We start from the raw sequence: 22,795 nt of genomic DNA, 5'->3' as shown, positions 1-22,795 counted from the left end.
TAAATCATCTGCATTCACATGATGCATCCCTTGTCACTGTACTTCACCCTTATGTATTTCCCCTCATTTCATACCTATGTGAGACATTTATTCTTCAAATGATATTGATAATGTCATGAATTGAGATTGATAAACTCTAATGATTATTATTATAATTTTCTAAGAGAGGCACCTAAAATTTATTAATTTGTTTATACAATTAACAAAACATTTTTGAATAAAATGTATTTTTAAAATTAAAAAAAATAATAATAAAAAATAAAAAAATAAAGCAAAATCCAGCAAATTTTCAGGTCTGACATCAGGACTGACCATTCCCAACAGGTGGGATTCTGGGAAAGGGATTTCATAGTGGGACTGTGATAGTTGCCAGTGGATTAGCCACTGTCAAGTTTATAGTCAAGTTAAATATGGATCAGAAAGCCTGGTTTGAGGAGGGGCTGGGGGCCTGGAAGGGTCTGTCTCCTCCTCTCTCTGATCTTGTGTCCTGCCTTCCATGCCATGAACAATCCTTTTCTGCTATGCCTCGTTGCCACACTACCCTGCCTTGGGGCCAGCCACCTATGGGTTGAGACCTCTACAAACTGTAAATGAAAGTCACTCTCTCCTTTAACTTATGAGTGTCAAGAATTTTGTCCCAGCAATGAGAAAGTACCTAAGCCAGAAGCCACAAGAGGCTTCTATTTTCCGTGTCCCTCAGGTCTTGCTGCTCACTCCTAGTACATGAGCAGGTAGAACTCTATTAGCATCTCCTGCTACATGCCAGACTGATCTTTGGCACATGGAGTATATGATAGTGGTCAATTGGTGTCTGATGAAAGTGATTTTGTGGGGCCAGGGAGATAGCTCAGGGGTCTAACCATCTGCTTGGCAAGTGCAAGAACCTGGGTTCGATCCCATGTACCACATGCCTTGCTGGCCCCATGCCTAGCTAGCCAACAAAACTGGGCATGGTGGTGCATACCTGTAATCCCAGCACTGTGGAGGGTGAGACAAGAGGATCACTGTGAGTCTGAGCTGAGTAGCCAGATCCTATACCAAATTAATTAATTAACAAAAAAAATGATTTCGTGCAGGATTCTTCACAGGGACAGGGAAGCTCTGCATCTCCACCATGATTCCCTGGCCAGGATTCTGGATCTTCCTCCACCTTTGCTATGAATGACACTGGGGGATGCCGGGGAGATAGCGTAGTAGAATAAGTGCTTGCCTGGCAAGTGCAAGGACCTGAGTTCAATCCCTGGTTCCACAAAAGCAAAAAAAGAATGACACTGGGAGCCCAGGGGTGCAACATACCATCCTGTTATGCATGCAGTGTAACCATGGCTACACTAAACAATAGTCATCTTTCTGTTTGTAGAATAAAAGCTACATCAAACTAGAATTTGAGATATATAGTTGTCTAAGTTACAGTTCTACAGGTGTTATCAGTTTACTTAAAACAATTAAATTATGCCACTTTCTGGTGAAACTAATAAACTTTTTCCAGAAAAAAAAAAGAAATTTACAATGAGTCATACTGTAATGTCAAAAAATACAAAGATCAGCAAACAGGGAGAAAGTAATTTCAAGTAATTTATGCTGAACAAATAATGTCTTAATATGAGTAAATATTGATCTTTTGGACTTGGTAAACATGTTATCATTGAGGGTATAATCTCAAAGGAAGAAGAAATACAAATAGAAAGGTATAATACAAGTAAAAGGAAAGCAGGATCTTGAGGACTAACTAATCAAAAGAGGGGAAAGGAGAAGAGCTATGAAACATGACAATGTCAAGCCATACAGTTATATGTAAAAGATGGGCAAGGCAATGATCCTGAGAATCTCCAGAAGATTTTTGAATCTAGCAGTTAATTGGAAAGATTCTCACCCTGACTAACTATATATGCTGATACCTGTGAACTAAGCAACTGCACTGCAGATGGTAATCTGTAATAGTAGTTTCATAGTTGGAGTGCCTGTCATTCTGGTCTTCTGAATACGGGTTGCTTGTCATGACACGCCAGTTACTGCTATGCTATCTCTCTGGTAGATGATTGTTCAGAGAGAAGAGGGTGGTGAATGAAGGCAAGAGATAGGAAAAGGAATATTGTGTGACTGTCCTGCTTAAAGGTTGTATATGGTTAGATTTTTGGACTTATGTGTAAACATAAGAAGTATATAATTCTTTATGCCTATTTTTGAAAATATATTCTAATTTTTAAATGTTTTTTCATCATATTATGTAGGGACTTAAAGTTCAACATATCAATACTTGATGAAAAATACCTGTTCTATGTTATGCCTAAGATGTTTGATATTCAGACAGACAGTGAGGTTAAGCTTAACAGCCTAGGTTGTATGGTAATAACAATAAGCTTGTCTTCTGGTATAATCTCACTTATAATTATAAATCACAATTTATGAAATCCTAGATTTTATAATAAAGCTTATTTGCTTGAAAAATTATGTTAAGGCTTGGGTCTAGATGTGCTCCCCAATCCTCATGCAGTCATGGAGTGGGATCTTTTCAGAGGAAAGCGAGTCATAAGTAGTGCAGTGGGGATCTGGAGAATAAGAGAACACCCCACGATGGTTTTATTTTGTGGAAATTTTTGTAAACATTTTGAATTGATTTGGAACATAGAAAGAAATGGCCTGGGAAATGCTTAGGAAGGGAAGAGACATGAAATGATGCAAAATATCTGGCCCTAGATACACATGTAAGTGAGACAGGAAAAATACCAAAGAAAATTGTAAGAAGAAGCCACAAAGAACAAAGTAGTCCCAGGTTCAATATGAAAATGCTTGAGTTAAAAAAATACCTCTTAAATGTGTAAAATTGTGCCAGGTTAATAGGAAAAGTGACAGAAAAAGTGCTTCTTTATTTCTCCATCAATGATCCTCCCCACTAGTTCTAAGAGAAATAAGGGAAAAAAACAAAGTTTTTTTGTTGTAAAATCTCTTCCATAGTTATCTGCTGAAGAGAAAATATCTCCCATAAAACTTGCAACATATATTTATAAAATAAAAATGATAGAGTTGCAATCTGTTATGTGTAGTTGATAAGGCTTATTTGTGTAATGAAATAATTTCTATAAAAATAAAATTAAATCAATAATAGACTAAGTATACAAACTTAAAGATTTTTTTAAAAATTATTTAGAATATGATTTCCATTTTTATCAAACTCTGAAGACATTTAATACCCTCAATCTTAAAGTGCTCTCCTAATAGCAGCAATTTTAATGATTTATATAATTTGGAGTGATTATTTTCCATACTTCATTACTTTCCCCCAAATGATCATTGATTTGATAATTACTTGATATTTTAAAGCCTGAAGACATAATGTCCTTGAAAATGTTTTAAATGTCTTGTTCTAAGCAAAAATAAATTACATTAACTTAAAGATGATTTATTTTTTTCAGAGAAAATAAAGATCATTTTATTTTATCTTAATTAAGACTATTTAGCAACATATCTTATCGAAGAAATTGACATACAGCATGCTAACAGACCATATAGCAAGGCATTTCAACTTACACTACGCAAATACAATTGTATTATTTTAGGATAACTCCAAATTATCTCTACACTACATGTTACTAACTGATTTCTTTCAGTTTCTTTCTTGCTATTCTGATGGATGACCTTTGTTTATAGAAAGCACAGTGACTTAGATTTAAAGTTTCATTAATTTTGATCTTACAATTAGTGTTTGTCACTTATATACGTGTGGGTATTTAGTTATGTATAAGAACTGAATCAAACTATATTTTATTAGAGTAACAATTTTATGTAAACAAAAAAGCCTACTCTGTGCAAAGCAATTTAGTATACGTAATAGGGAATATGCATCCTTTATTCTGACTAAACTAAGATTTTGGGGTGACAAAAATAGAGAAAATGAATGTATATGTAGAGAGTTGTGCATAGCTGTAATTGTATTAGCATATATTTGATGATCACCGCATGGTTTAGCTTCAGTAAAAACATATATTCCCCTTTTAGATGTGTGTTTTCAGAATTAGCTTAGATCTGTGTTTTCAGAATTGGCTTAGAAAAAAATTACCTTGCTTTCTGTCTTTTCTGAAGTTTATTCTTTTGATGTGTTCAGTGATTCTTTTATTGGTTTGCATTCATCTTGATTGTACACGTTTTACTTTTGGGGAAAAAAAATACAGCTCTACTTGTAGGTGTTACTTGTGACTATTTTTCAAAATAAGAACGTCATATCAGGGCCAGGGATATAGCTCAACAGTATAAGGGCCTGTCTGGCAAGCCCAAGGACCTAAGTTCTATCCCTGGCACTGCAAAAAATTAATTAATTAAAAAGAATGTCATATGAAGCTCAGCAAATCTCAAGAACTTCACTTGTCATCAACATCCACATACATAATTTTATTATCCCAAGGAACAAAACTAAAGTTTTTCCTCCAGTTACTTAAAATTGCTACCACTAGAAACTGTTAAATTCTCTCTCAAATATATGAAAACAATATATTGATCTAATGTTTGGATATAATACTAATTTTTAAAAAAACCATTTTATATAGTTTATAGATTAAATAAATTAATGGTAAACAGAAAAATTTCTCTTCAAATTGTTTCTTTAAAGACTTTTTTTACTCCAAACAGTTGACATTTCCCAAATGATGAACATATAACAAATTATGTCAGTTAGGGAAAATTTTTGACTAAAGCAAACATAGTTATTTGGGTTTTGCTCTCTGTTTTCTATGTCAATAATATGGCATTCTAAACATTTTAGAAGAAATCCACAAGCTTTGTCAGCAGCACACTATATCCACGGAGGACTCCAGCTGTAGCACAGGGAGGGGAGTGGTGCGGGGGTGGGGGGGCGGGCAGTGGGCTCCCTCCAGCTGTCCTCTAGGGAATGAGCCTGGCATTCTGCTGGAAAAGATAGGCATGTCTTGGCCCAGGGAAGCCTGTGTTTCCATTAGGCTCTACCTCATAATTCAGGGTAAGACTGATATGAAAACTGGTTTAACAAGGTTTGTAGGTAAACTCTAGTGAACTGTGGCCTATTGCTGCCAATAACATCCTCTCTACAGGTAGATCTCACTCAGTTACATGGTGACAATAAAATAGCATTAATATGGTATTCTAAACATTTAAAAGAAACCTGAAAAGATTGCTTTTAAAAAGTAATTTATTTTCTCTCACATAAAAGAACTCCAAACATGACATCTAGGATGAAATATTCATCAGGGATGCAAGATTTCTCAATCAAACCCTATTATCTATCTTTGTATTTGTACAGGGGAGGATGCCTTGGAGATATTCATTTTGGGAGAAAACTTTTGAAAATTTTACATTTGATAAAGGATTAATATCCAGAATACACAAGTAATTCAACTCAACAGATAAAAAAATCTATTCGAAACAAGGCTAAAGAATACTATAGCTACATTGCAAAATAAAACATACAAATGAACAATAGGTACATGAAAAAACTTTCAACATGAACCAGAAGATGAAATTTAAAACTACAGAAAAATAACTCTTCACTGCTGATAGGATGGCTATTAACAAAACATATATTATAAATGTTGATGAAGATTTGGAGATAAGGCAGCCCTTACACAGTTACTAAAAATGTAAATTAGTACAGCTATTATGGAAAACAGTGGGAGTTAATCATAGAACTACCACACAATGCAATAATCCCATTACTGGACCCATATCCACCTCCAAAGGATATGAAATAAGTGTGTTGAAAAGATGTGTTCACTTATAGTCATTGCATCTCCATTTACAACAGCCAAGATATAGAATCATCTGGCCTCAGTGAACACATAAATCAAATCTATACATAATCTGATACTATCAGCAATTAAGAGGATGACGTTCTGTAATTTTTTGTAATATGCATGCATCTGGAGATCTTTGTGTTAAATAAAATAAGCCCAGCGCAGAAAGAAAAACACCACATGATGTCACTCACTTGAAATTTTAAAAAGCTGAAAGTGTAGTAGTAGAAAGTGGAATAAATAATGCTTTCCAGAGGTTGGTAACGACTTAACAAGTACAAAGTCAGAGCAGCTAGGACTAAGTCTGGTATTGTATTACATAGAAGAGAATTGGGGGCAACAATGTGGTTTCATATAATTCAAAACAGAAGAGAAATTTTACTGATCTTATTACATAGAAATGATAAAAGTTTCAGTTAGTGGACAATCTAAATATCCCAAATTGATCAATATATAATATATAAATACATGGAAGCATCAGCATATACTCCAAAAAGATGCACGATTATCTGGCAAATAAAAATAAAAATTGTAAATAGTGCTCAATAAATTCAATATCAATTTTTTAATCAGATTTACAAGCTACAGTGTGGAATCCAAGTTTTGCCTCTAACAAATCATGCATTACTGTGTGCATGACTTGACTCTCTGCAATCAATTTATTTTTCTGTAGAAGGTACTTCTGAGAAGATTAAGTGACCTCCACCATGTAGTGTGGCTGTAATGTGGTTGGGGGTCTGCTCCTCACTGATTTCATTTCACTTTCTCACTTTTAAATTCACATTTAACCTGAATCACTGTCTCCAGCCCTAACCCCTGAGACCAACTGTGCAGAGGTTCACATCCAAACCAGTGTGATTGTGTTTCAATATATACTAATAAATAAATACGAACACTTGACACTAGAAATACAACCAGGCTAAAGGAGAGGGAGCAAGGGCACCACTGTGTTCCTTCAAGAACAGTCATGTCACGGAAAGATCAAAACCATGACTGTCTACCAGCTGCTCTGTCCAGGTGTCTGACCTATCACAGTGACACCACGGAGCATAAGCTGCCCACAATCTGCAAGGGGAACTAATCAGGATTATATTTTACATTAGATATAATAATGAGGGGAAAATGTTAATCTTCAATTTCAACTCACCTTCCTTAAAGGATATTTTCTCTATGGCTTCATTCTTTTCTGAAACTGTAAATATTCTATTTATGACACATAAGATTACTTCAGGTACTAAATTAGAATGATGAAACTGGTTTATTTAATTACTCTAAACATAAAAAATAAAAATAAGTTTCTTACCTTTCTGAAGGATTTATTCAAAAACTATACATTACTTTTTATCATGAAAGAGAACATTATAAAAAAATTGTTACTATTTTTGAAATCAAATCTATAATTTCCTAGGCACCTTCAAAGAATATAATAAAAAATTCACTATGGCAGAACAAACACAGGATTATTGGAGGAACAAAATCTTATTAAATATGGGAGCATGAGTTATTAAGTAACTTTAATAAAACATTTTGACTCTTTGTACTTTAAATCAAAGTTAATAATATGTGATTTAATTATTTTCTAGTGCTTCCCATTTTACAACATCTTTCTCTACCATTTGCTAAGACGGTGCAGCATTACACTTCAGAATGCACACGTGCACATGTAAATATGTGTATACACATTTGTTCATCTACAGAATATGTGAGAATTCAGATCTACTTTCTGCCAGAATCTTTTCCTTCCTCAAACAAAACAAAATATTTTTTTAAAATTCCCTGTAAGCAGTGAGAAGTTGATTCTAATAAAACAAACTGATAGCAGAGAGATTAGAAGGGTCATGTCACTGACAAGAAAAAGTTGATGTACATAGACATTTTTCATTCACTTTTGTGATTCATCTTAGGACTAAACCTTGTAGTAAATGTTTTTGTAAAAGTTGTGATGTTTCAAGTAGAATAATTTTTGATCATGGAAAATAATAAAATCCATTATTAAACTATTATCAGTTAATTTTCTACATCAGCAAGCTGGTCAAATAATTAGAAAGTGGCATGTTGTAGAGGTGAAACCCTTGACTAGAATTCAGGGAAATTGGGTTTTAGCATTAGCTCACACTAACTTACTGCAGAATATTGGGAAGATCAATAGATTGCTATGAATTTCAAAGTATTTCTTAACATTAAAATAAAGGGGTGAACTAGTTCAGGTTCTTGATGTGCTGTCCATGGACTTAGAAAAATTTATGTAGAACTTTGTATATGTGAACCGCATGGATATTTTCTTCTGGAAAGAGAGTCAGAACTTGAATATTTTCACTGGGAATTTATGTACAAAAATTTAAAATTCTGGATATGAATACCTTTATAGTTTGTATCCTTTTGGCGAACCTATAGTTATGGAAAATTAGTGTCATTTATTTGACACTGTATAAAATTATAAAACCTCCATCAAAGTTTAAAGAATAACAACAAAATAGGACAATTATTTTCAATATATCTAAAAGTAAAATCACAGTAATTTCAATGATTCTTTAAAAAACAAATAACATTTTTTAGAATCAGCAAAGTAAACAAACAATAAAAAACATAGAAATAATGTAGGAAAAGGCTAAAATCAATATGCAATTCATAAAACAGTAATTTGTAAGCTTTCTCACCTGAATAAAGTTGATAACATATAGTAAACCTCCTAAGATTATATTGAGTATGAAATAGAAAGTCTACTCAAGGGATCTCCAGGAGGAATACAGACCACCAGACTATATTATATCCTCACTGATAAGGTTGGCAAGAGGCAGTAATACAAGTAACTATGGTAGTGAGTAGAGTCTAAAGACTAAATGCAAAAGAAATTGCATAGTCCTCAAATACAGGTTAACATGTGCGTTGTATTTTATGTGTACAATAATTTAAATTAAATAGAAGGATAGTAGCAGAAACATTACCTTTGTAAATTAATTATTTGATCAATAAATAAAGATTACTTTTATGCATTGGTGAGCAATATTGTATTTTGAAATGCACAGATATTGTGGAGTGACTATGTCAAATCCCTCAACATTTGCAGCACCTCAAACACTTGATTTTTGGGTTGAGAACACTTAAGAGCTACTCTCATTAATTTTCAAAAATACAATCCATTGGTACTAATTATGGTCACCAGGTTTCCATGTTGTGCAGTGGCAGGCAGGTTTCACATCCTACGTGCTGCTAACAGGATGGCAATCGAAGGCGACTAAGGTGGAATACATGTGATATGTTAGAGTGTGAGCATCGTAAGATTCCTGTTTAGCCTCACATAGAGAAGGTTGCATGCAGAAATATTACAGCATGTGTGCATACCTTGGTTAATGTGTACACATATTTCTTTGCCATATCAGGTAAAAATAATGCCCTAGTAGCAATATCCTCCTAGTACCCACATCTTGCTTTCCAATATCATTAAAAAAAAAAAAAATCAGGTTCCTTTAAGAAACAGTTGGTGCTAAGACCGAGAGAGGAAATGCATACGTTGAGGTTGGAGCATCTTGCAGAACCAGAAAGTAAGGACACCCACATCTTAAAAAACTGTTGATGGCAGGATGTCAGAGGAAAAAACTTAAAAGAGTTCCCAAAGCCCAAAGCTGAAGACTGAATAGAAATAAACAAAGCAGTACTAGATTATAATCCAAAGCATAGAATAAATATCCATGAGCCCATACTGATGGAAATAAAGGAGATAAAATACAGAAAAATCTTGGTTTGTAAGCATAATTTCTTTCTGGAAACATGCTTATAGTACAAAGCACATGTAATGTATATCAAAGCAAGTTTCCCCATAAAAAATAAAGAAAACTCAGATGACTCATTCAACAACTCAAAAATATTCATATAAAATGATTATACTACTGTAATAGAATACAAAATAATAAAATAAAATACAAAATATCTTCAAATATAAATTAACTTGCAGTTATCTTTGAAAACCTTCATGGCTGGTCAACAGGGTCTCTCTCTTATTCCAACAGAGAGGAGGATTACTGTGAGAGGACTTTCATTATCACTACCAGATTCACTGTTTTCTATTGGCTCAAGGGAATCTTTTTCCTTTTCATGAAACTTTAACAAGGATCCTATCCAATAATGCTTGCTTTCAGCTCCTTTTGAGGATTTTGTGAAAATGTGCCAGTGTATTGTCTTCAACATGTTTATTGTGTGCACTGTGATAGTCTTTTTCCAGTGGTATTTTACAAAATTTTGCACTGTTTCACACATTTTATACACTTCCCTACTCTTCTGAAGTGAAAGATTCCTCCACTGTTTTCTTCTCCCCTGAAGACAAAATCTGCTCTATAATCTCCTGCTCTCTGGAGATATCACCCACAATCCCACATTGTGAGAGAACCATTGACTCAGCTGCAATCACGTGATGTTCACTCTTGCTCATGAATTCTTCTTTCTTAATCTTCATAGTGTTTCAGATCCTGGATTTTTTTCCTGAATGAAAAATAGAAAGGGGTCAGTTAGGCTCACAGTGGGAATAAGAAGAGTCCTTCAGGCTGCTCTAAATAAATCCTCACAAGGAGAGGAATTAGAGGTGAGAGCCAGAATCCTGTCACAATTTGTTGCCTTATAGACACTGTCCCATGTGGAGGGCAAATTCATGTTTGTGCTGCAGGTTGTGTGGGGGCATGTGTGCCCTTAAGTACTTACATGCTTTTGTGTCAACATACATGTGCGTGTGTATACCTATGGGGAATGGGCATGTGATGTGTGTGTACACATATAGGTATCGATATGTTCAGCAGCTCTAGAGGAAGAAAGAAAGGAAATACTCTGCAATCATGAATTTGTGTACCAATTTGCAACGCCAGGCATCCTTTTCTACTTATGATCACAATACTGATGATTGAAGTTTTGATTTGGATGTAAATAGATTCAAAGAGACAGAAAAAAACTCAAATTGTTCAATATTTACCACAGAATATTACAAAAAAGAGTATTATTTATTTATTTATTTATTTATTTATTTATTTTTGAGAACGGGGGATTGAACTCAGGCCCTCGCACTTGCCAAGCAAGCACTTATTATACTGAGCCATCTCTCGGTCCTTAATTTTCTTTGTTTTACCAGTTGTTCCTCAATTAGCATGAAATGTTTTTATAGTAAAAACAAATATAACCCACTACTCCATAAAGTACAGATGACGCTAACTTTAAAGAAAGGCAGAGAATGAGCAACTCAAGCCCTAGTAGCTATTGCAGGGCAGTGGACAATGTCACATATAATGTGACACTCCTGACTCTAAGCCTATAGCTTCCCACATTTTTTGCATAAGTTTGAAGAACTACAAAGATCAAGGAAACATTTGAATTCAACTTAATTTTTATTCAAAATGATCTATTCTTTTCTATGTTTTAAATGATCAATTCCTTCATTTAAATGACTTGCCTGGAACATGTCTTCTAATGAAAACCCCATTATGCTTTTTTATAACTTCTGACTTCAGTGAGTTTAGCACTGGGCTCAAAAAGATATTAATTTAAAAAGAGAAAAAAAGATAGGATGTAATGAGCTGTGAAAAGACCGCGTCTGGAAAGAATAACAGTGAAGGATACTTAATATAAGGCCAATTATTTGACTGGCACTTCGATCTTGCTTTTTATAATAGCTTCAACAGAAGAAAATTTCAAATGAGAGTCTTAATAATATATACAGCACATATGAGCATTAGGGTACCAATCTTCAAGCCAGGATATAGCCAAAAGCACATACAAACTGTAGAGTCTTTAGGCAGGTTACAACGTCTCTGTATCCCGTGTGTATCTCATACCAAGAATGGAGAGTATATAATTGTATTTATGTATCTTGGACTTACAAACAGTAAATGTTGACTATAAAAGATTATCTGACACAAATAAATACTGACTGCCAATAACATTAATAGTATTAAAATTGTTATTGCATTGGACATCACAAAAACATTTTCATCATATAATCTAGCAAATAAATCAGGACATAAATGTACAATGTTACCCATAACATACTCATAATATCTGTAAAAATATTTTATATAAAGCTATATATAAAACATCTTGCAAACTCTCTCTCTCTCTCTCTCTCTCTCTCTCTCTCTCTCTCTCTCTCTCTCTCTCTCTCTCTCTCTCTTTCTCTCTCTCTCTCCAAAGCAATCCTGAGAACACAACAGAGATGAGAGCAACATCCTAAGGGTACATGATGACAAAATTAAAATTTGCTTCCCAAGAATTCCTGCAAAAGAAAGGCTTATATCCTATATTTCAATGAAAATAAATTATATTATTATTGACAAAAACTCTCTGCCAATAAAATCATCAAATGGCCAGGTGGTGACACTTAACAGTTAGAAGCCAGGTGGATGCAATTATCACAATGATGGCAAATCTGAGAGTAGGTAGCTGATCCTTATGAAACTTTGAGGCTGCTTTACTGAATATGGCACTGCCAGGGACAAAATGCATAGACTGCCAACAAAGGTACCCTTCAAATTGTACCAATAAAAGAAATTGAAATGAACTGTAGGACAAACAATGAAAGTATCACCCCAGTAAGAACTGATTACTTATGATTTTTGAGACTTACAACTTACTGATACAGAAAGGTCAAATGCATGCATATAGATATGGAAGGAGACAGCAAAATTGATTCACAATGTTTATGGCAATTTCAGTCAAAAACTTTGCAATGTGCCCTTATCCACCTTATTCACTAGATCTGGGACGGAGTGACTTCTGGCTCTTCCCCAAAGTCAAAATGACTAGGAAACATAATTATTTTTAATCAGTACAGGACAGTGAAGAAGACAAACAAAGACACTCACAAAAGAGGACATCTAGAACTGCTTCAGAAATTGGCAAGAATGATGAAACAAGTATCTTTAAAATGAGAGGGATTGTTTTCAAGAGGATTGATGTTAATGTATTTTATTGTAATATTTTCTTTTGAAACAGGGTCTCACCATATAGTTTAGGCTGGCCATGTGCTCATTTTTGTAGCCCACAGGCTGGTCTCAAACTCACAGTGATCCTCTTGTCTCAACCTCCAGAGTGCTGGAGCATATAATATTTTTTAAATAAACATTGACCATATTCTATGTTCATACCTGTATGCACAAATTTCTCTAGGATGATGGTAATGTCCTTATCCTCTTTCATAATATAATCCAAAGAGACATGGGTCTCCTGATAATCCCTCAGCACATTGTGTCCAGCTACTGAAACAATGTCATCCTGCAAACTGGGCAGGATGACCAAAAAAGGGAAAACTATTTAGCCCTTAATAGAAGATATGCATTTATAAGGGTGACAAGAAAGCCTTATGAAACTCCAAGGAGCAGCAGACCTCAATAACAGGATCACAATACAAGTCCTGAGAGTTCTATCTTCATCAAAGAATCACACACCTTTTTGCAAAACACTGCCTGGAATTCTACCAGTCTTTCAACAAAACAGAGTGTCATGATCATGGGCTACATCTCCCCATTATGAGATAAGATCCATCAATCCAACAAATCCCAAGCCTGGGTGTGCCAAAAGACAAGCACTCCTAGGTAGGAGTGAATTATCTGGCCTGAAACAAATGACAAAGAGCAAGCTATGCACCTAAGCCAGATAGGCTCATGCCACTCCCCAGCATCATCTAGTGGCTCTTCTCCCTCCAAGTACACCTTTGAGGATACTCTGTCAAGGCTCATAGAGTGGGGAAAGGTGATAAATGTGGTTTCTGATTATTTGGCCTATTTCTCTCAACGTGAACTCCAGTATACCTCAGTCTATATCTCATTATTACTTTTGGGAGGTGGGGGGCTTTCATCTATTCTCTTTTCTAAAGATGTCCAGCGATCAAGCACTATGAGTGTAATACATACCAAATTCATCTCTGGGGTAGAAACACTCAGAAAATAAAAAGAATGATAATTTGTTTTTAAAAACAAATGTATCCCTAAATCCATCAAATAGGTGGTAAGAAAATTATAACCTATTCCTAAAAATCTTCTTATAATAGATGTTCAGTAATAAGTGCTGTCAAAATGACAAAAGGCAAAAAATGATGAAGAGCACTTAATTTAGAGACCACCCTGGCACTTTAAAATGATCCTCACCTGGCCCCTAGCACTATAGCAGCTTTAAAAAATATCAAACACAAAAGGCAAGTTCATAATCATCTAGTCTAAAGAATATCTTAAATATAGGGGGAAAATTCTACCACTCTTAATAGTTATTCTTTTTAAAATGTCAGCAAACATCAGCGTTCAAAAGACCAGTTTTTAGTCATCCTTCAAGGTGGAGGGACACATGATCACAAATTAAACTGAGCAAAAGGGAAAGAAAGAAGTTCTCAAATTCCCTTTGCATCAGCATGTGTTGTAAGAAAAAAAGTCTCTCCACACTGTCAAAAGAAAAATTGGAGACAAAATTTCTGTGAACTGTAGCCAAGGCGAGCACACATTTGTCAGATTTTTTTTACATCAAGTCCTACAGGAAGATAAAATGGTAGTAACTACTCATAGGGAAATATGGATGATTTATCTACTCAATTACACTTGATGTCAAGAGCTACCAACACAGAGAAGGGTACACTGCACTGTGGTTCAAAACTGAGCACTTCAAGGCCCAACATGGCTCCAAGTAAGAAAATTGATTCTCTGTGCTGTGATTAGGGTTTTAGAACTTTTAAACTGATGAGACAAGTAGAAGAGTGGCCAGCAACCATTCACGATCGCATAGACAAAGGCTGTTACTGCAGTCAGGTCTTTGAGGAGGAAAGAGTTGTTTACTCTGATCCATCAGCAGTCATTGCTCTGGCCTTCCTCATGAGATTTAGAAATTGTGAAATTCATCACAATCACATTGGAGTCACCTCTATCAAACTGTAGCCAAAAATAAGTAAAACCAGGAGATGATGAAGTGCAGGTGGGAGGATCCCATGCTTAATAACAAGAGCTATCACAAAAGACTTTGTCAGAAACACAACTTTGCACAAAGTCCAGCACACCCTTGCACAAAAAGATATTCTTGCTATGACATCTGTGCAGCAATTCTGGGTTCAGCCTTAGACTTGAAATCCTGCCTGATTTGTGATCCTTGGTGTCAAAGGTGATTGTTTGACATCACTAGAGGCAGCCCCTCTCAAAACCCTGTCTTCCTTTAGTTTCCATAAATATAGAGTTAACTGAGGTTCTTATACTCTCTGTGCAATGCCCACTCCCAATTGTATTGATTACCTTCACAGAAATTCTCTTTTTTGTTGTTTGGGTCAACATGTTCGAACCATGGAAGCGGACAGTGAACTCCAACTAGTCCACTCACTCAGAGGCTTCCCAATCTCCCATAGACCTCTGTATTTCCGCTAAATGTTCCCCCCTGAAAAGAAAAGTAGTTGCATAGTTCCTGATAATCTTGCTGTCAAAACTAATCCTGGGAAATATTTTTATTGTTCCAGAAGATGATCTTCTTGACTTTATGAACAACAATAACAAAAAATGCTTTAAAATAACAAAAAAGTAGTACTTGATCTGATTTCAGAAATACAGTCCTGGCCCCCCTGCAAACTTCCTGGTATTGACATCCCATTATTTAAAATCTTTTTCACTCCCTGAATGTAGGATTATTACTTTAACACTAATTAGTTATTTAACCTCATTTTAAGTTAATTTGTCAAATTAATTCTCTGACAGCAGGTCAGAATGGCAAGAGGATAAGGTGGCCATTGGTAAACTGATCCCTGATAGATGCCCAAAGAGTTAAAAAGGATGTTGGAAGGAGAAATTGAGGCTATTTTATGTGTTGCATACTTTCTCAAAGATCTGGCCCGTCTGGGAACTTGGTGCTATTTGAACCTATTTTTAAGGATGTTTTACATTCTTTGTAATTTTTCAAAGATCTGCCCTTATAAGAGAACATGGCAATATTTGGGCCTCATTTTAATGTGAAGAGTCAAAAGTATCATAAAGAAAACTCTCAATTTCTGATGGCAAGAGTGGATAAGATCTGTTTGGGTATTTGAAATCAAGAGAACTTAAAACTTTAATCTCCATCATATTTATTAATTCAGATTTTAGCTTTATGCAAAGTAGAGAGTCGGCATATCCTCTCACATTTTTTGCCAATTCATCTTCTCTCTCTTTCCTACCTTGTAAAAGAAGTATCCCAGAAGTATTACCCTTCCAAATAACAGTGCCCTACCAAGATTACTCTGAATTCTTTTGGACCGTGTAAAAAGAATAGGTGATCCTAGTTTGATAAATAAGTGACTTAATATAGAAGCACATGTGTACCAGGTAATGAAGGCACTCTCAAGTGGATTCCTTGTTAAAGTATTATCCTGTCCTTTGGAAAAAATGAAATTATTTTCCAAAAAATCCCAAACCCATAAAAACAACACTTGAATTCTTAAAAATTAACTGATGTACGGTGCCATGTGCACCATAACACATTCAAAATTTCACAATGTTCTTGTCTCATTAGGAGTTTAGGACCTATTACAGATTCATCTGTTTCTAATAAAGATGGTGAATCTCTGCTCTTTAGAATCCACTTTTAGAAAGGGTGAATGTTACAAGAAAAATGCAAAGCTCCACCTCTACATACTAGCAGTTTCAATTAGACTGAGATGTCATTGCCTACCTAACACAGTGTAATTAATCCCTTCACACTTTCCCTGTCTACACAGCACAGTATAACTATGGGTTGTCCATCACCTTCTGACGTCTCCAGGTGAATATTTATTACGATAATTAGCAGTTATAGAAATTACTAGAACAGATGTATAGTACGTTACAAAAGGAGAAGTCACTGTCTTGCAGTGCATTTAGTTTTCTGTATGTGTGCAGGCTCACAATTGTGTGTCCATCCACACATCTCACCTGTACATATGGACCATATTAAAGAAACAGATTTTGGGGAGGGGGGGTCTTTCAAATCTGAGCTCCTGAGGGGTTTGCATATTCAGAGAGAGGATTTCATCTGTTTGAATCTCTGTCAGATAAGCAAATATTTAAATGTAGGCAATATTGGAAAGATTGCTTTAAGCACTGAAGCATAATATGGCATTTAGGAAGAAAAAACAATTGGGTTGGCATCAGTATAACTGACTACAGATTACTGGAGCAAGAAGCTTGTTGGGGAGTGAAAGGCAAACACATCCCGGAGGCTCCCACAGGTCAGAGCTCATTTGCTTGTAAAACTCTCTTGTAAAATAATTCAGGGAAGAGGGACTGGGGAGATGGCTCAGTAGAATAAGTTCTTCCCTGGCAAGCGCAAGGATCTGAGTTCAATCCCTGGTTCTGCCAAATAATAATAATAATAATAATAATAATAATAAACTCAGGGAAGGTGATTTCACCAACACACGCCAAAACTCAGTTGCCAATGAGATCGCAAGTCAAATATTTTGCCAGTGTGCAGACCATGTTCTCTTATAAGCACCTTTCTTCCTAATCAATTTTCTTGTTAACATAAGGTGCTTTTTTTTTCTATTTAAAATACATACTGTTGAACTATACTCTTAAAGCTTAGCACTCCAATATCATTTGTTTTCAGACTCAATTACATAAACAGGAGATACATACAGAGCACAAAGGAAGACAAAAAATAACTTAAAACTGATTGATTAAACATAAGAACATTAAAACTTGAGATCATAAAATAGATCTCTGTTCTCATGTGAAAAATTTCATATAAGGAAAAGTCGCTTGAGACATGCTTCAGATAAATAAGACTTAAGGGTGTTTAGGTGGCCAGAAGAAAACATGAGCCCAAGAGAAATGAAGCAGCCTAGAATACAGAGAGCACTCACCACAGCCCTGGCCAGGTAGAACCCATCCCTTTATAAAGAAGTCATTTCCTGTTCAGTTTCCCTTGAATGCAGTAGCATTCCACACCATCTTAAATAGCCTAGGAATATTCTCTATCTCTAGAACAGCAGACAACAACTTCCCCCCAGTACATCTACCCCAAGCAGAAGAAGTATCTGCTCTCCTTCCCTGACCATACATTCCTACCCCTAAGCTCTGCACCCATAAAGTCACCAAGCTTGGCTTGTAGGGAATGAGAGTGAAAGCTTCAGCCTGTCACTCCAGCTTGCAGATACAAGATGCCACCTATGAGTGGGATGTGCTAACAGCGACCCAGTGCAGGTACAGAACCCTATGCAAAATGGAAGCATGTTTACGCACATCTTTGTTCAGTACCCCCCACAGAAATCAAGCCATACAGTAGTTGACTGCTGTATTTGCTTAGCACCATATTCTCAAGGTTCTTGCATTTGTAGGATATGTCAAAATAGTCTTCCCTTTTAAGACTGAGTCATATGCTATGACATATGTACCACTTTTTCATTCTAAGTCTCAAATACAGGATTTTGCACATGCTAGGTGAATATTTTACCACTGAGCTAGATCCCTGATCCTCAGTGCACCATATTGTGTTTTTCTGTTCATCTGTGGATGGATGCTCCAACTGCTTCAACACTGTGGCTACTGGGCCGAGTATACAGGCAGGTGGCATAGGCACCTGCCTGACAAGCACAGGTTCTGAATTTGATCCCTGGTACAAAACTGTGGCCACTGTAAATAAGGCACAGGTACAGTGTTTCTTGAGTCCCTGATTTCAATTCTTTGAAATATATTTTCTACAATAGGATCACTCGATTATATGTTAGTGCTAGGTTTATTTTTGGTGACTGTACTCTACTGTTTTCCACAGTGACTCCTCCATTCTACATTCCTACCACCAATGAGAAAGTGCTTTACTGTATCACATCAGCAGCAGCATTATTTTCTGTTTGTTTTTTTAAAATAGTAGCCAACCTAACATATATGCAGGAGTATCTTTAGCTGGTATTGATTTGTTTTTGCCTCACAATTAGTGATATTGAAGGGCTTGCCAAATAGCTCAATGGATTAAAGCACCTGCAAGCAGGCACAGGGGCCAGGGTTTCGATCCCTGGGCCGGCTGTGTCAGCCCCGTCCTCAGGGCGCGCTGAGACAGCAATTGAGACTGGGCATGGTGGCACGCACCTGTAATTCCAGCTCTTGGGAGGCTGTAAACAGACAGATCACTATGAGTCCAGTCTAGTAGTGAGACCCTTAACAGTGTAGACCCTTCCCTAAAATACATGATTAGTAATATTGAACATCTTGTCATATTTGTTGGCCATTTATATATATTCTTTGAAGCAATATCTACTTTTATTCAATTTTAAAATTGATTTTTTTATTATTAGATTGTTCTTTACATATTCTGCATATTAAAGCCATAGCAGATGCACTATTTGCAAATATTTTCTTTTTTCCATACACCAAATTTTAACACTGTTGGTACTGGTTTGGAGTGAATAAAATAATTTTCATAAACTCCAGTTTGTCTATGTTTTCCATTGTAACTTGAGTGTTTGGTGTCATATCACAGAAATCACTGCCAAATCTAACTTATTAAGATTCCCCTATACTTTCTCCTAAAATTTTTATAGTTTCAGATCTTATATTTAGGGCTTCCATCGATTTTGAGTTCATTTTTGTGTACTGGTGTTAATGCCCAACTTCACTCTTTCGTATGTGAATATCTAGCTACTCCAAGACATTGAAAGCCAGGGAGTGAGCTGAGTCCATTGGTGAAAATCATTTCCCCACAAGTGGGCGTTCATTTTTTGAGTTTCTGTTCTACTCAGCTGATCTATATGTCTGCTTTTATGGCAGTGCTATTCTGTTTTGATTACATGAATTTGTAGTAAGTTTTAAAATCAGGAAATGTGAGACCTTCAAATTCATTTGCAAGGTTCTATTGGGCCATTGTGGCTACCACTGGATTTCATACGACTTTTAGAGAAGGGTTTCCTATTTGTGCAGAAAGTCTCATTGAAATTTTGATGGAGTTGACATTAAAATATAGACCACTTTGGTTATCATTGCCTTCCAGTCCATAAACATGAAGTCGTTCCACTTTTTTCTGCCTTTGATTTATGTAATACATTGTAGTTTTCATTGTCCAAAGCATTCAGCTCTTTGATTTCTAAAGGTGTCATTATTTTTCAGATTGAAAGAATTTTTACAATGTATTATTACAGATTGAAAGAATTTTTTCCCAATTTTCTTCTTGTTTCCATGAACTTGGAGCCAGTGGACTAGACTGAAACCGCTACAAACTACACGCTAAATAAAACTTTCCTCATTTAACTTGTGGATAACTTGGGTATTTTGTCTCAGCAAAGAGAAAAGTAAACAGGATGTGCTTTTTTTAATGTATTCAGTATAGGGTCTACAGGGTCTCACTACACAGATTGGACACATAGTGATCCTTCCTGCTTTTCAGGCTCCCAAACTCTGGGATTACAGGTTCGAGCCACCATGTCCTGAGAGCGGGGCCAGCACTGCATGCTGGGGATTGAACCCCGGTCCCTGCATCTGCCTAAACAAGCTCTTTAATCCGCTGAAATATTTGGCTGACCCAGGACGCGCTATTTTAATATCTCCCTCATCCAGGTCGCTACTTTTACAACTCAAGCGTAGGCCTTTGCCCAGAGAAGGAGGCTGTGGGTGCAGAGAACATGGACCCCAGGGTCCGGCCCAGCACCTTGGCACTGAGGGACACGCCTGAGGGTCGATGCAGTAAGGACCATGGCCTGCAAGCCAGGCCCGCCTACTGACAAGGGCTCGAGGCCTGCTGTGTCCTCCTCTCCTCGATATCAGTAGCCAGCAGACACTTGGTTCAGTTTTCACTAGGCAACTGCAAGTTGGAAGATGAAGGAACAAGAAAAACGGGAGAATGTGACAGCTAGATTTTCTCGCTATAATGCTTTTTAAACGTTGACCTATTTTTTTTTATTTATTTATCCATTGTAGAGAATAAAGTTAAGGAATGGTCTGTCAGCGTTGGCACGAAGTGTACACAGCATTATTATTTACATATGACTTGGAAGCGAATAAAACTATAAACTCGGGGGAAAAAAATCTCTGCTTTACTCTTCCTCATTTCATTTTCTCAGCTACCTTTCAACTTAGGCTGTTCTTGTCTTTCTTTTTTTTAATAGACAATGTTAGGTTGATTTATACTTTTATTTATTAGCATAGTTTTTGCCACTGTGAACTTCTATTTAAGAATGCTTTTATCAAACCTCATAGATTTTGGCATGTTATATTTTTATTTTCATTTGTCTCAAGAAAATTTTTCATGTTTTTGTTATTTATTTGAGGAACCATTCATTGTTTTTTGTGAATATGTTCTTTAATTTCCACATGTCATTATACACTCCAGTTTTTCTTGTAGTGTTTATTTCTACTTATTTTGATTGAGATCAGTATGATACTTTTTGTCTTTTTGAATTTAATATTTGTTCTATGAAGTAACATACCATCTATCTTGAAGAATAATCCATGTATCCCCAAGAAAAAAATGTGTATTCCACTATTATTGGATTAACAGATTATTAATGGATTCTTCTACATCAGGCCAGTAAGATCCTATTGCTCTATAACGTTCTTCCGCTATTTTGCCATTGACTTTCTGTCTGTGTATCCTATCCACCACTGAACATGAGGCATTCAGTTTTCTCGGTATTACAGTAGATCTATCTCTTATTCCCAATTAGGTCAATGTAAATGATATGTTTTGGATCTGTCCTGCATCATATTAATAATTGTCGTATCTTCTGTATTAAAACTTCTATTAATATGTGTCTTTGCCTTTTGTAAGAATTTTGTATTAAAGTCTATTTTATGTGATACTTGTACAGCCACACTTGTTCAGTTTCTATTAAAATTGTGTGAAATATATTTTCCTATTACTTTCAACATACATCCTTAGAGCTAAAGTCTTTTTATCTTATATAACTGGATCCCTATTTATAGGCCCTCTGCCAATCCATATCTTTTGAGAGTTTAATTCACTCACATTTAAAATGACTAATGATAGAAAAGAATTTACTTTGATATTTTTGTTGGTTTATTGTATTTTTCATATAGAGTACCTTTGAAATTCCTTTTCTGTATATTTTATAGGCATTTTATTTATGGATAAAATGAAAACTATACATAATGTCCAAATGTTATAAGTATCTAATTCAAATAGATGCTATGTAAGCCTCACTCACCTGCAAGCTTACTTTTTATAGCTCAACTCACCCACTTTGCTATTATGTCACAAATTACATTTACATTGTATACTTATTAACAGATTTATAATTATTGTATACATTTTCCTTCTAATTTTTCAGAATATTAAAAGTTGTATTACAAACCAAATTTATGAGACTATTTTTTCTACTTTTCCTTTTGCTTACTTTTATTAAAGAAATTAACGTTTTTATATAATATGATGTTGGCTAGTGTTTTGTATTTCAACTTCCCCTTATAATTTTTGTGATCTAGCAGTAAAGAAATTTGTCAGGGATGTCTTCTTTCTCATTTCTTAAGGATCATTAATCCAGTTATAAAATTCTCAGTTGATTTTTTGTTTTTTATTTATTTCTTTCCTTTCAGCACTCTAAGTACTACTGCCTTGTAATGGTAAGATTTTAGTTTAGAAATCCAAAGATTATCTTATTGGGAATCCCTTAAATGTAAGAAGTCAATTCTTCTTCCTGCTGTGAAGATTCTTTAGTTGTTGCTCTTCACAGTCTGATTACAATATGTCACATTATGAATTTGTGGGCTTATATTATTGGTGTTTATTGGGCTTCTTGGATTTGTGCAGCTCTGTCTTCAAGTTGGAGATATTTTCAGGCATTGATTTTTTTAATATAGTTTCTCTTCTCTGTTCCTTATGGCACTCCTTTTCCTGAGATTCTGTAACTGCGAGATTTTGTTCACTTGCTATCTTCATTCTTTGTTTTCTTCTCATACTTTGACCGGCGCTGAGAAAAGACAAGACAGGGACTCCTTCTTTGTCTTTAGACTTCTTTATTCTCAGGCCTTCCTACCTTCCTCCTCTCCTAACCCCCCTTCTTATATCCCCCCCGGACCTATCAGAGGGAGCCAAGTATATCGTCCGACACAGGCAATAGGCCAACAGCCAGTTGCCTC

Source organism: Octodon degus, unplaced genomic scaffold (assembly GCF_000260255.1).
Source record: "Octodon degus isolate 3935 unplaced genomic scaffold, OctDeg1.0 scaffold00133, whole genome shotgun sequence".
Classification (NCBI taxonomy): Eukaryota; Metazoa; Chordata; class Mammalia; order Rodentia; family Octodontidae; genus Octodon; species Octodon degus.
Note: the sequence above shows the minus strand (reverse complement) of the source record.